The sequence below is a fragment of the Patagioenas fasciata genome, unplaced genomic scaffold (assembly GCF_037038585.1).
Source record: "Patagioenas fasciata isolate bPatFas1 unplaced genomic scaffold, bPatFas1.hap1 Unplaced_1, whole genome shotgun sequence".
Lineage (NCBI taxonomy): Eukaryota > Metazoa > Chordata > Aves > Columbiformes > Columbidae > Patagioenas > Patagioenas fasciata.
The window spans coordinates 2,584,631-2,594,934 of record NW_027288510.1 but is presented as its reverse complement, the minus strand read 5'-3'; the positions used below and the strand labels follow the sequence as shown (position 1 = coordinate 2,594,934).

The window sequence follows — 10,304 nt, the reverse complement described above, 5'->3', positions numbered from 1 at the left end:
CCCAGGACAAGTGCAAGCAGAGAGTGGCCACCAGTACATTCCTGTGCACATTTCTCCTGGTCCTCTGAGACAATGGATGTTCAACCAGCCCTTACTTGGCCCTACCTAGGGAGACAGATGAGGTGGGATGGCAGCAGAGCTGCCCAGTGCTGCCACCACCACTGGGGGAGCGGGACATTTTCCCAAGAGGTGACACTGCCAGGCTGCAGAGGATGGGAAGGGAAGGGAAGGACCCGTGTGCCACCTCAGCAGAGAGGGCCAGCGGGGCAGGTGCTGCAACACCCACTTGGACACGTGGAGGTTTGACTGCGCAGGAGCTTTGGACAGTTTGGGTACCTGTAAATATTAGAAATCTGTCCTTGGTTAATACCTATAAAATTGGGATTCTTAGCTATGCTGGATGACATATAAGAGTCTCATATCCTGCTTTGGATCTGTCCTTTAAATACACTTAAAAGCGATTTTACAGTTGTCATGGTATTTCTAGTGGCTGCAGCAGGTCTCACTGGGCAGGGACGTGTTATGAGCAGCCACTGATGCTCAGGACAGGCAGATCAGGCTCCCCCCTTCCCATCCCTGCCACCCAGCCTGAGCACCAGCGCTGTGCTTGGGAAGGTCCCTCAGCAAGTGCAACTCTGTCGTGACAACTGTTGTCATCTTCTTTTGTCAACATCATGACCTGTGTCTCCCTCCGTTGACTTTGAAGGATCTCCTGGCAACTTCCTTGGACTTGATGAAGCTGGAGAAAATTGAATTCAGTGGGATTAAAGGGAAGACCCTGGGCCAGCAGGTCCTGGACATGTATGAGGAATTCCAGGAGGCATACAAGGTGTTTTCAGAGCGAACCTATGACTGTCTTGACCTGACCAACACGGTAGGTGGGACCAGTTTGCGGGAACATCAGGAACATGTGCATGTTTCCAAAGCAGCAGTTTCCTGCTATCTTCTTCCCAGCTCTTTCCTCCTTTCGTTATGATCTGATCTGGTACTGGAGGGAACAGGGAGCCGCTGGCCTTTCCTGCAGAGATTTGGGACTTCTTGCACGTCTATATCTAACATATCTTGCTAGATCAGCACCTTAGATCAGTGCAGCTGGGAAACTGGGATTTCCATGAGTTATGCACAAGCTTTTGCTGTACATGGTGCTTGCTGAGGTATAAGAGCTATACCAACACCCACATCTCTTTGCTTTCCTGCTCTTGGTATTTACCATGTTTCCCCAAAAATAAGACCTACCCCAAAAACAAGCTATAGCGTGATTTTTCAGGATGCTTGAAATATGAACCCTATTCAAAAAATTAGCCCTAGTTACAGTTCATAAAAAAGTCAATTTAAATAGGGTCCAGGCAGCTATACATGTAAAAAAGTAAGCATCTTTTGCAGCAAAAATTAATATAAGACGCTGTCTTAGTTTTGGAAAAACAAGGTAGTTTGCCTGATGAGGGCCAACTCAGATCATCTCTGGGATGTGTTCGCTCCTGCCTAGATGAACACATGGCATCTGGGGCTCTCAGAATTCAAGGATGCTCTATTTTATTATCAGTAGTGCTTTAATTAAAGGAATATTCCCAGCCCTCTGGGACCTGCCTGGTGTGGGGATGGGTGGCTCGTGCTTTGCTTCCTGCAGCTCCCAGTACATCTCTGCAGGGGGTGGCACGTCCCCAGTGTTTCTTGCTGGAAAGCTGCTTGCTCCATAGCACCCCTCCTTCAGCAGGGCAGGCACAGAGGAGAGGTGACAGTGGCTCTGCAGGAGGTGGCTTGGGTTTGGTGACCCCATGGCCATTTGTGTGACTCTGAGTCATGTTTGTTCTTTCAGTGCTCTAGTTTTGCACCCTCTGCCACTGCTGGAGCCGTTTTTTTTAGCTAAAACATGGCATCTGGATCTGCTGGAGCTCAGCAGTAGCAATAGTAAAAGCTATTTCCTTGCACTTTGTCCTTTGGAAAAGAGACACATGACCTCATTTTTAGTGGTTTTGTCCAAGCTAGAACAGAAGGACTGTCACGGACTGTCAAGTTCAGTCTTTGATTTGGACTCTTTTACGTGTAGGAAAACAAATATAGATGTTACTCTTGAAGTTCAAAGGATTTATTACAATTGAAGCAAGAAAAGCAGTGCAAGAAGATGATGGAAATTACAGAAACCCAGTACTGTTGAGTTTGAAAAGGACCTCTGGAGATCACCCAGTCCACCTTCCCTGCTCAAAGCAGGCTCAGCTAGAGCAGGACTGTGACTGGTCAGGTGAAATATCTCCAAGATTACCTATGTCCAAGTGTGGAGACTCCACAGCCTCTCTGGGCAACCTGTGCGAGTGTTTTGAAACTGCCTCACTCACAACCAGCTCACCATGGAACCACAGGCTTGTTTTGACTTGAAAGTAGGTTGGATTTGGGACTCAGCAGGTGCATCCGTGGGTTTTCTGGATGATGGTGTGGTCTTCAGGCCAAGTGGTGGGGGAGAGGGTGTGGAAATAGTCCATCTTGCCTGTAGGCTGAAGATAGTGCCATGTGGGCTGTGGAAAGCCCTCAGGACCAAAGGGTCCCTCCCAGAGAAAGGGCCAACATCTCAGCCATGGGACAGCACAGAAATGTTCTCAAGCTTCGTGAGGACTTTGCCACGTTGCGATGGCTGAAGATTGGCCAGAGGAGTGGCTTAGTTCACAGTGAATAAGAGAGGGCATCTCTGGATCGAGGAGTTACAGGTACCTTCCTAGTGCCATCTTGCAGCCTCACAGCTTGTGTTTTGCCTTTGTGCAGGACTTTGAGCAGGATGCCTTTGGTTTCCAGCAGAAAGTAGAAGACATGGACCGTCGGCTGGGCACCATTTTCATCCAGGCTTTTGATGACGCCTCCAACTTGGACCACGCCTTCAAGGTTTGTTTATCGCTCCCTTGCTCTTCCCTAAAAGGGAAATCAGGGCACCCGGCTCGGTGAGAATCACGCTGAGGAGACCAGGCAGTGCTGGAGCCACAGGCACATGGGGCTGGTGTTTGCTGGTGGGACAGCGGGACTTGTAGCTTTTGGGCTGCTCTTGGTTTGGGATGCTCAGGCTGGTGGGTCCCTCACAAAGCTTTTGGATGCCAGGAGATATATTTGTGTCTCTCTCTGCAAGTTGGGGGAAATCATGCTTTTTCTAGGATTTCCTGGTGAGAATTGATATTGTTAGTATCAATTTGTTAATATTATTAATACATGGATCTGTTTCAGTTTTGGAAACAGGTTTTCTAGAAACAAAACTGGTTTATTTATCAATTAATCTATCTTGCAGAAATAATAAATGGTATTTTTTTAAAAAAATCAATATAAGCATTTGTAGAAAAGCCTTTAGCAAGTGACAGTGTTTATCTTTGTAAGTTTTTTGAAAAAAATAGAAAATCTTGAAGCATTTGAAGAACAACAGTTGGAATGTGGTCCAACCCCAGAGAAAGTCTGAGAGGCCCCGTAACAAAGGGAGCAAATTTCCTTTTTCCAAAGTGCCCATCGGTGCGGACAGTATTGAAGCCTCTGGGCTGGGGAGGAAGGTCCCAGCTGATCTCTCTGCAGGAGTCGGGGTTGTAAATTTTTCCCCTCTTCTTTTCCTGCGTGTTCACCCCAACAGCTGCTGGACATGTTCGGGAGCCTTTTGGAGCGACCGGTAGTCGCTGCAGATGCTGCTGGCAAATACTCCGTCCTCATCAGCGTGTTCAGCAGGGCCCTGGACCACGCCAGGCTGATCTACTCCCGGCACATCCAGGCAGAGCTGAAGCTCGGTAGGTAGAACGTGCTGAGTAAAATGGGTTTTACAGGGAGTTTGATTGAGATTAATTTGGGGGGGAAATGATTTATTTTTCTAAGGAACCCAAAACTTTACAAATTGCAGATGTTTTCAGCCTCTGTAGCTCCTAGTGGCAATGGAAACGCCTGGGAAAGCTCTGTTCTTAGTATTAAAGCAAATAATTGGTTAGGAGTAAAAATACCCTTTTTCAAATGTGTATGCATGATATGTGACTGGGAATGGAGACACATGCTGAGCTTTTCTCCCAGCGAGGCTGTGACAGGAGGTTTCTCTCCACATTTGTGTGCTGCCTCCAACACCCCATGGGACCTGCAAACCCACTCATGTGCTCCTCAGAATGAATTTATTTTGTTTCCCTTACAATGCTTAAAATGCAAAGTGTGCGAGTGGGACTTTGTAACCAAGGGTTTAATCAGCCTTTTCCAAGTTTATTATTCCCCGTGACTGTTGGCACAGGGGGGAATGGGTGGATTTCTATCAGATTATGAGGATTCAAGTGTGTCATTTTGAACAATAACCTATTTACTTGCCTCAGAAAGATCATACTGGAACGAGACAAGTCCTGGACTGGAGAGAATCATGGAGAGAATCATTTGCTGTGAATTTGTGGTTATTGTTCTGTGGCTGTTAGATAAGACGGACAGAAGTAACTCCTGGTCAGAAATCCCTATGTCAGTGTTTGTGAGGGGCGGGGAATGTGTCCCAGGCAAGGGACACCTCACATCAGCTCAGGTTTGGACATAGTCTGGGCTTCTCGTTCGATCTCAGCTCCTTATTCAAGATCCAGAGGCACTCGCCTTGGTCACAGACCTACATCAGTGTGGCAGATGTTGGATTTAAGGAAGGAAGCTGGGAAATCAGAGCAGTTTTCTGCAAATGAGGTTCTGTTGTTGCATCTTTGGGGTTACAAGTGCAGTGTTCAGTCAAATGCTGTTCCAATGTGCCCTCCCCAGGATCCCCCCCTGTGCACAAGAACATGCCGCCGGTGGCTGGAGCGCTGCGCTGGGCGCAGGAGCTGCGAGCGCGAATCCAGGTGCCGTTTGATCACTTCAGGCACATCCCACATCTGTGCGTGTCTGTTCCAGCTAAGTTGCTTTATGACCACCTTGCTATCTTCTCTGTAATCAATCTGATTTTCTTTCTGTGGTGAACATTATCCCATGGTTATAGCTGAAATAATTCTTAGTCAAAGAGGTGTGAAGTGGTTGCACTGGTGCTTTTCAGCTTCCTTGTGATCATTATTTTTTTTAAGAAACTCATTAACTGGATTTGTTTTGAAGCGATTAAGAGGCACAGTGGGCTATTCAGCTTTCAGACATAGTTCCCGGGTTGCAATTGAAAGAGGTATCAGAACCTTTCCTGCTGCAATCCCACTCAGCATGTTCTCCAGGACCTCCTCAGCTGCAAGTCCTGGTTCTGGCATCATCCAAACTGTGAATAGCAGAGAAGTGCTGGGCTGGACTCAGCTGAGATGGGTCGATGGAGCTGGGTTTGCATGTTGGGGAGCAGACGAGCATTTTGTTGGGCAGAAGAAAACTTTCTCAGCGTTAAACAAAGGAGCCATCTCCCAAGATCAAGGAAAGAAACCAATGCTGGTATATTTATCACCCAAATGCTTGTTATAACGGATGGTGTCAGGGAAGTATGGCCTCATACTCACAGCTGGCACCACATGAGACAACATTTAAGAGCTCTGTAAGCAAGGCAGTGTTGGACTTACGACAACTGAGGGTGTTCTAGGGACTGCACCTGGTAGCTCACAGGAATGGCTTCACGTGTGCTGGTCAGGATTCTGTGTAAATGGATCCACTTTTTTAATGTACTTGACCAAAATAACTTGACCGTCACTGTACCATGTTTGTAACCTTCTCTCACTGTATCTTGCCATTAAGTGTCTTTAAGTGCACAGTTATTCTGCAGCAGCAAAGACATTGGTGCAATGAAACAAACTCTTGGGCTGTTCCCAGCACAGAGCCCAAGTTATCATGTCTGATTTGAACCTAAATGGCAAATTTTTGTCCACCATGAAGGACCCAGATCTGCATTTCACACTGATTTTCTGTCCTCTGTTTAGAGTAGTTAATAACATGCTCTGCAGCGGTGGTGACATGATGCTGTTGAAAGGGAAAAAGGATTAAAAAGGAGAAACAAAAGTGGTTTTGCTGGGATTTACTTGGATTTGCTCAGAGGACTTGTTTACTTCCAGCAGGTTTCTCAGCACTTGCCCAGCGGTGACTGCTCAGGCGCTCCTTTTTTCCAGCTTTTGGTTAAGTTAATTCAAGTTTTGTCAATATGTCCTCCAAAATCAACAACCATCTTGAGGAGAACTTGGATATTGTAGATGAAACAGTGGGGAAAAGACAGCATGATAAGAATTCCTCTGGCCTGCTGTTCCCTGGGCTGTACAGCCCTGGCAGCGTGGCCAGGGCTCTGCCTCCCGCACTCTGGGACACCTTTGCTCTTCGGTTTGAGGGGCATGAATTGGGCACCGCCAAGAGCTTCATCTGCCGGGAGCCACACTCTGCTTCTTTCTGTGCCTCTTTGACCTCAGAAAGTGGTGGCTGGTGAGCAGAGGTTGCCCTGCTCTGTGCAAACACCGGAGCATTGAGTATGTTACGGAGACCAGTGTTCCTCCAGCAGCTCTGGGCCCTTGTTCTTCCCCCAGGACGTGGTTCTCATTTGCCAGTTGCCATGCAAACACCCGCAAAAGGGCGCACTGGGGCTTGGAGAGCTTTTGTGCAGTGAAATGGTTTTGGGCGATATGGTGGGGTTGGAATGTAAGATCCCCAGCCAGGCTCTGCCTGCAAGGTGGTGGGTGGTTTTGGGAAGGGGTAAATAGAGACTGCAGCCTCACAGGGCTAAATGTAACGCTGAGCTTGTCTGTTGTGCCACCAGCTGCTTGGACTCTGCTGAAGGAAGAAGGGTGATAGAGAAGTATGAAGAAATGATCCAGCTGCTCGACAGGTAAGTGGTGGCTCAGGCATGACTGTAACTATATGAAAAAAAGCCAAACCTTATAGAATCATAGAATTGTTTTGGTTGGAAGAGACCCTCATGTCCATCCATTAACACAACCCTGGCACTGCCCCGTGTCCCTGAGAACCTCGTCTCCACGTCTGTCCACCCCTCCAGGGATGATGACTCCACCACTGCCCTCGCAGCCTGTTCCAATGCCCGACAGCCCTTTGGGGAAGAAATGTTTCCTAATATCCAGTCTGAACCTCCCCTGGTGCAACTTGAGGCCATTTCCTTCTCCTTCTCTAAACCACCTTTCAGCACATTTGCAAGCCCAGGGCCTGAGAATGTCTCTTTCTAAGCCAGAAGGAATTTTGTGATGAGAGAGGAGGAGGAGTCCTTTGCTACACACCACAGTCTTTCTGTGATATCTTGAAATGAGAAGTTTGCATGGGAGGGACAGGGGCTGTGCAGCCCAGCAGAAATGTTGGAACGAGATTCTTTTGGATGTAGGAGATGCTGTGGTAGAAAACCTGAGCTGACCAGAAGTCTCAATCCGCTTGTGCCCATTCACAGTGTACTTACCGTGGCTGTAATGTGTGTATTCCACAAGTGGGAGTGGGATTCGTTGCACCTCACTTAATATCTTAATGTTTGATGCTAAAACTGAACTGATTGCTCTGAGCTTTTGAATGTTTGTCCCCAAATTTGAATCCTCTGCTAAGAATGGTACTTGGGGGATCTTTGTTTTCCTGACTTGATGCTGTCACTGGTTTTCAGGTGTTTGTCTTTGAAGCCAAGATCTTTATGGAGGTGGTGTGGGTGGGTTTTAAATATTCCTTGATGTTCTTCAGCCCTCAGAAGTGGACTTGGCTTTTATTTGGTTCTATGTCTTGGTGTGCGGGCTTGGCAGCTACGTGGTGGATGTTTTAATTTGTTTGTTTTTCGGCAGGTATCAGGAGAAGCTCTATGCAGACTGGTCCCAGACAGTCTCTGAAAAATCACAGTACAACCTTACTCAACCGCTTATCCGGCGAGATCCAGAAACCAAACTGATCACAGTTAATTTTGATCCCCAGGTAAGAACTAGCTTTCCTGTCTGCTGGAGGGCACGTCTCCAAGCTGTGCCCCACCGTGCATGGCAAGTCTGGTGGGATCGCTACTAGATCTGTTCTGCTGAGGTCCCTGGAGCATCTGTTATGGGTGACATGAATTAACCATCCCCTTTGTGGGCTCTGTCTCCTGGTAAAATATCAGGATTACAGTTTAAGCAGCGCAGATTGTAATTAAAGCCAGAAAGTCTGTGAGTAGCCAGATGTTAACTGGTGTCAACATCTCCAGAGCAGGTTGGTTTGACGCTGGTGTGGGGAGCGTAGGAGCATCATCCTACAGACGTGGGTTCGTGTTATGTTTACCTGAAATCTGAGCTTCCTGAAAGGGTATAAAAATCCCAGGAAAGGTTTGTTTTGTTACTTCAGTGTTGTGGCTGTTGGATTTCCTTAATTGTGGTGCAGGAGGCTTCCAGTAGGTCTCTGTTCCCTAGGGCTGCCCTCTCCAGCACAGGGAGGCCTGACCATCCCCCTGCCCAAAGCAGAGGCAGGGTCCAAGCCAGCAGAGTGCAGAGGTGGATTCAAAGGTTCTGGGGCCTGATGAGAGCTGGGGCCTCTCAAATGTGAAATGCCATTTGCTGCGGAGGTGCTGAATCTCAGGGGCCTGGGAAAACATCAAACACTTCCCCCTTTCCCTGGGACTTGCTGCTGTTAGAGAAAAGTGTTGAGGTTCCAGAGCTCATTCCAGCTTGGCTCTCAGACAAAGGATTTGTCCAGCTCCTTGGAATCTCCTTGCTAAGGTGGGAAGCAAATGGCCCCAGGGGATGTTTTCCACCCTTCACCCTGGTGCCAGGGTTTGGAGCCTGTGCCGTGCTGAGCATGTTCTCAGCTCCAGTCTCTGAGTGCTTCTGCGCTGCTCTCAGCTTTCCATACTGAGGACTGCCTCATGTCCTCAGGTGCCTGCTTAGCAGCCCCTTCATGCCCTTCAGAGCAGATAGGAGCACCTCATTTTGCCTAAAGGGAGGATGTATTTGCAACCCTTCAACATTAAAGAATCTTCCAGAGCTCACCTTCCATGGAGGAGAGGGAAAGAGGGTAAGACATCCTTGACACCATGGTGGGGATGTCTCAGACATTCCAGTGCATAAAAGGGAGGGGAGTTTGGTTCTATCTCACTTGGCCTCCTGCTCCCTCAATCCCCTGCTTTTCCCTTCCTCCCATCCCATCCTCTTCCGTCCACCTCCTCAAACTGCTCCCTTCACCCTTCTGCGCTCCGTCTTTCTTTCCTCTTCTTGTCATTGTGGACATAGTCACTTTAGTATTGTAGATACTCCTCACCCCTGCCATTGCCCATACAATATACTGAATTTCTGTCACCCAGCCAAAATGTGCAGTTTCAGGAGCATTTTCCCTCTCACAAGCCACTAAACTGAGCAAAGATTTTTTTTTTTTTGTCTTAGAAGTGATATATTGCGTTGGAAGACCTTGCTGCTCCGTTTGTTGCAGGGACTCACTTCTACTTGGGTTTATAGTTTAATAACCCACTCAATCCCGTTCCATCACAACTCAAAGATGCTTTTGGTTGTGCCTCCTCCTGCAGGCACAGTATTGCTGAAAGACTGTATTGATGAGGATAGCTGAGAAGACCAGAGATCATCATGGCTTTTAGAGGCTGCACAGGGTTTGCTGGCTGGGTAGTTAACAGAGCTAGATGTCTTTGATTGGGAAGCAAATCAGAGGCAAAGATCAATGGGAGGGAGATGGTCTGGACTAGGAGGTGTCCAGGCCCTTCTCAGAGCGTACTGCTTTGTGAATAAAACAGCAGGAACCCCCTAAGATCCCCAGAATTGACGGGAGGGTGTCTACCAGGTGAATGGGGAGGATTGTCTCACATTCAGCTCTCTGCCTTGTTTCTGCAGCTGGTGTCGGTGCTGAGGGAGCTGAGCTACCTGTCTGGCAGCCGCCTGGGAGCCATCCCACCCACGGCAGCAGAAATCTATTCCTCCAAGGAGTCATACCGGCAGCTGGCGGCCAACTTGGAGCTGATGGTGAACAGATACAACAAGGTCCTGAAGACAGTCCTGGAGGTCGAATACCCTCTCATACAGGAGCAGCTGTGGGATATTAACTTGAAGCTGAAGAAGGCAGAAGAAACACTCAACTGGAAGATGGAGGGTGAGCTAGCTCTGTGTTAGGGCAAAAGAGGCCGTACAGGATTTCACAGAATCCCAGACTGGTGAGGGCTGAAGAGACCTCTGGAGATCTCCCAGTCCAACCCCCCTGCTCACGCAGGGTCACAGAGCAGATCACACAGGTGGGTCCAGGTGGGTTTCAATGTCTCACAGAAGGAGACTCCACACCCGCTCTGGGCAGCCTGGGCCAGGCTCTGGCACCTCCCAGCAAACAAGTTTCTGCTCATGTTCAGTCTGTACCCGTTGCCCCTCACCCTGGCGTTGGGCACCACTGAACAGAGTCTGGTCCATCCTCTGACAGCCACCCTGAGATATTGATGCCATTGATCAGATCCC

At 48.4% G+C, this 10,304-nt stretch overlaps 1 pseudogene; it reads left to right on the top strand.

Annotated features, from left to right (window-relative positions):
• Positions 1 to 4,733: 4,733 nt before the first annotated feature.
• Positions 4,734 to 10,304, top strand: part of LOC136115910 (dynein axonemal heavy chain 9-like) — an 85,975-nt pseudogene continuing 80,404 nt past the window's right edge.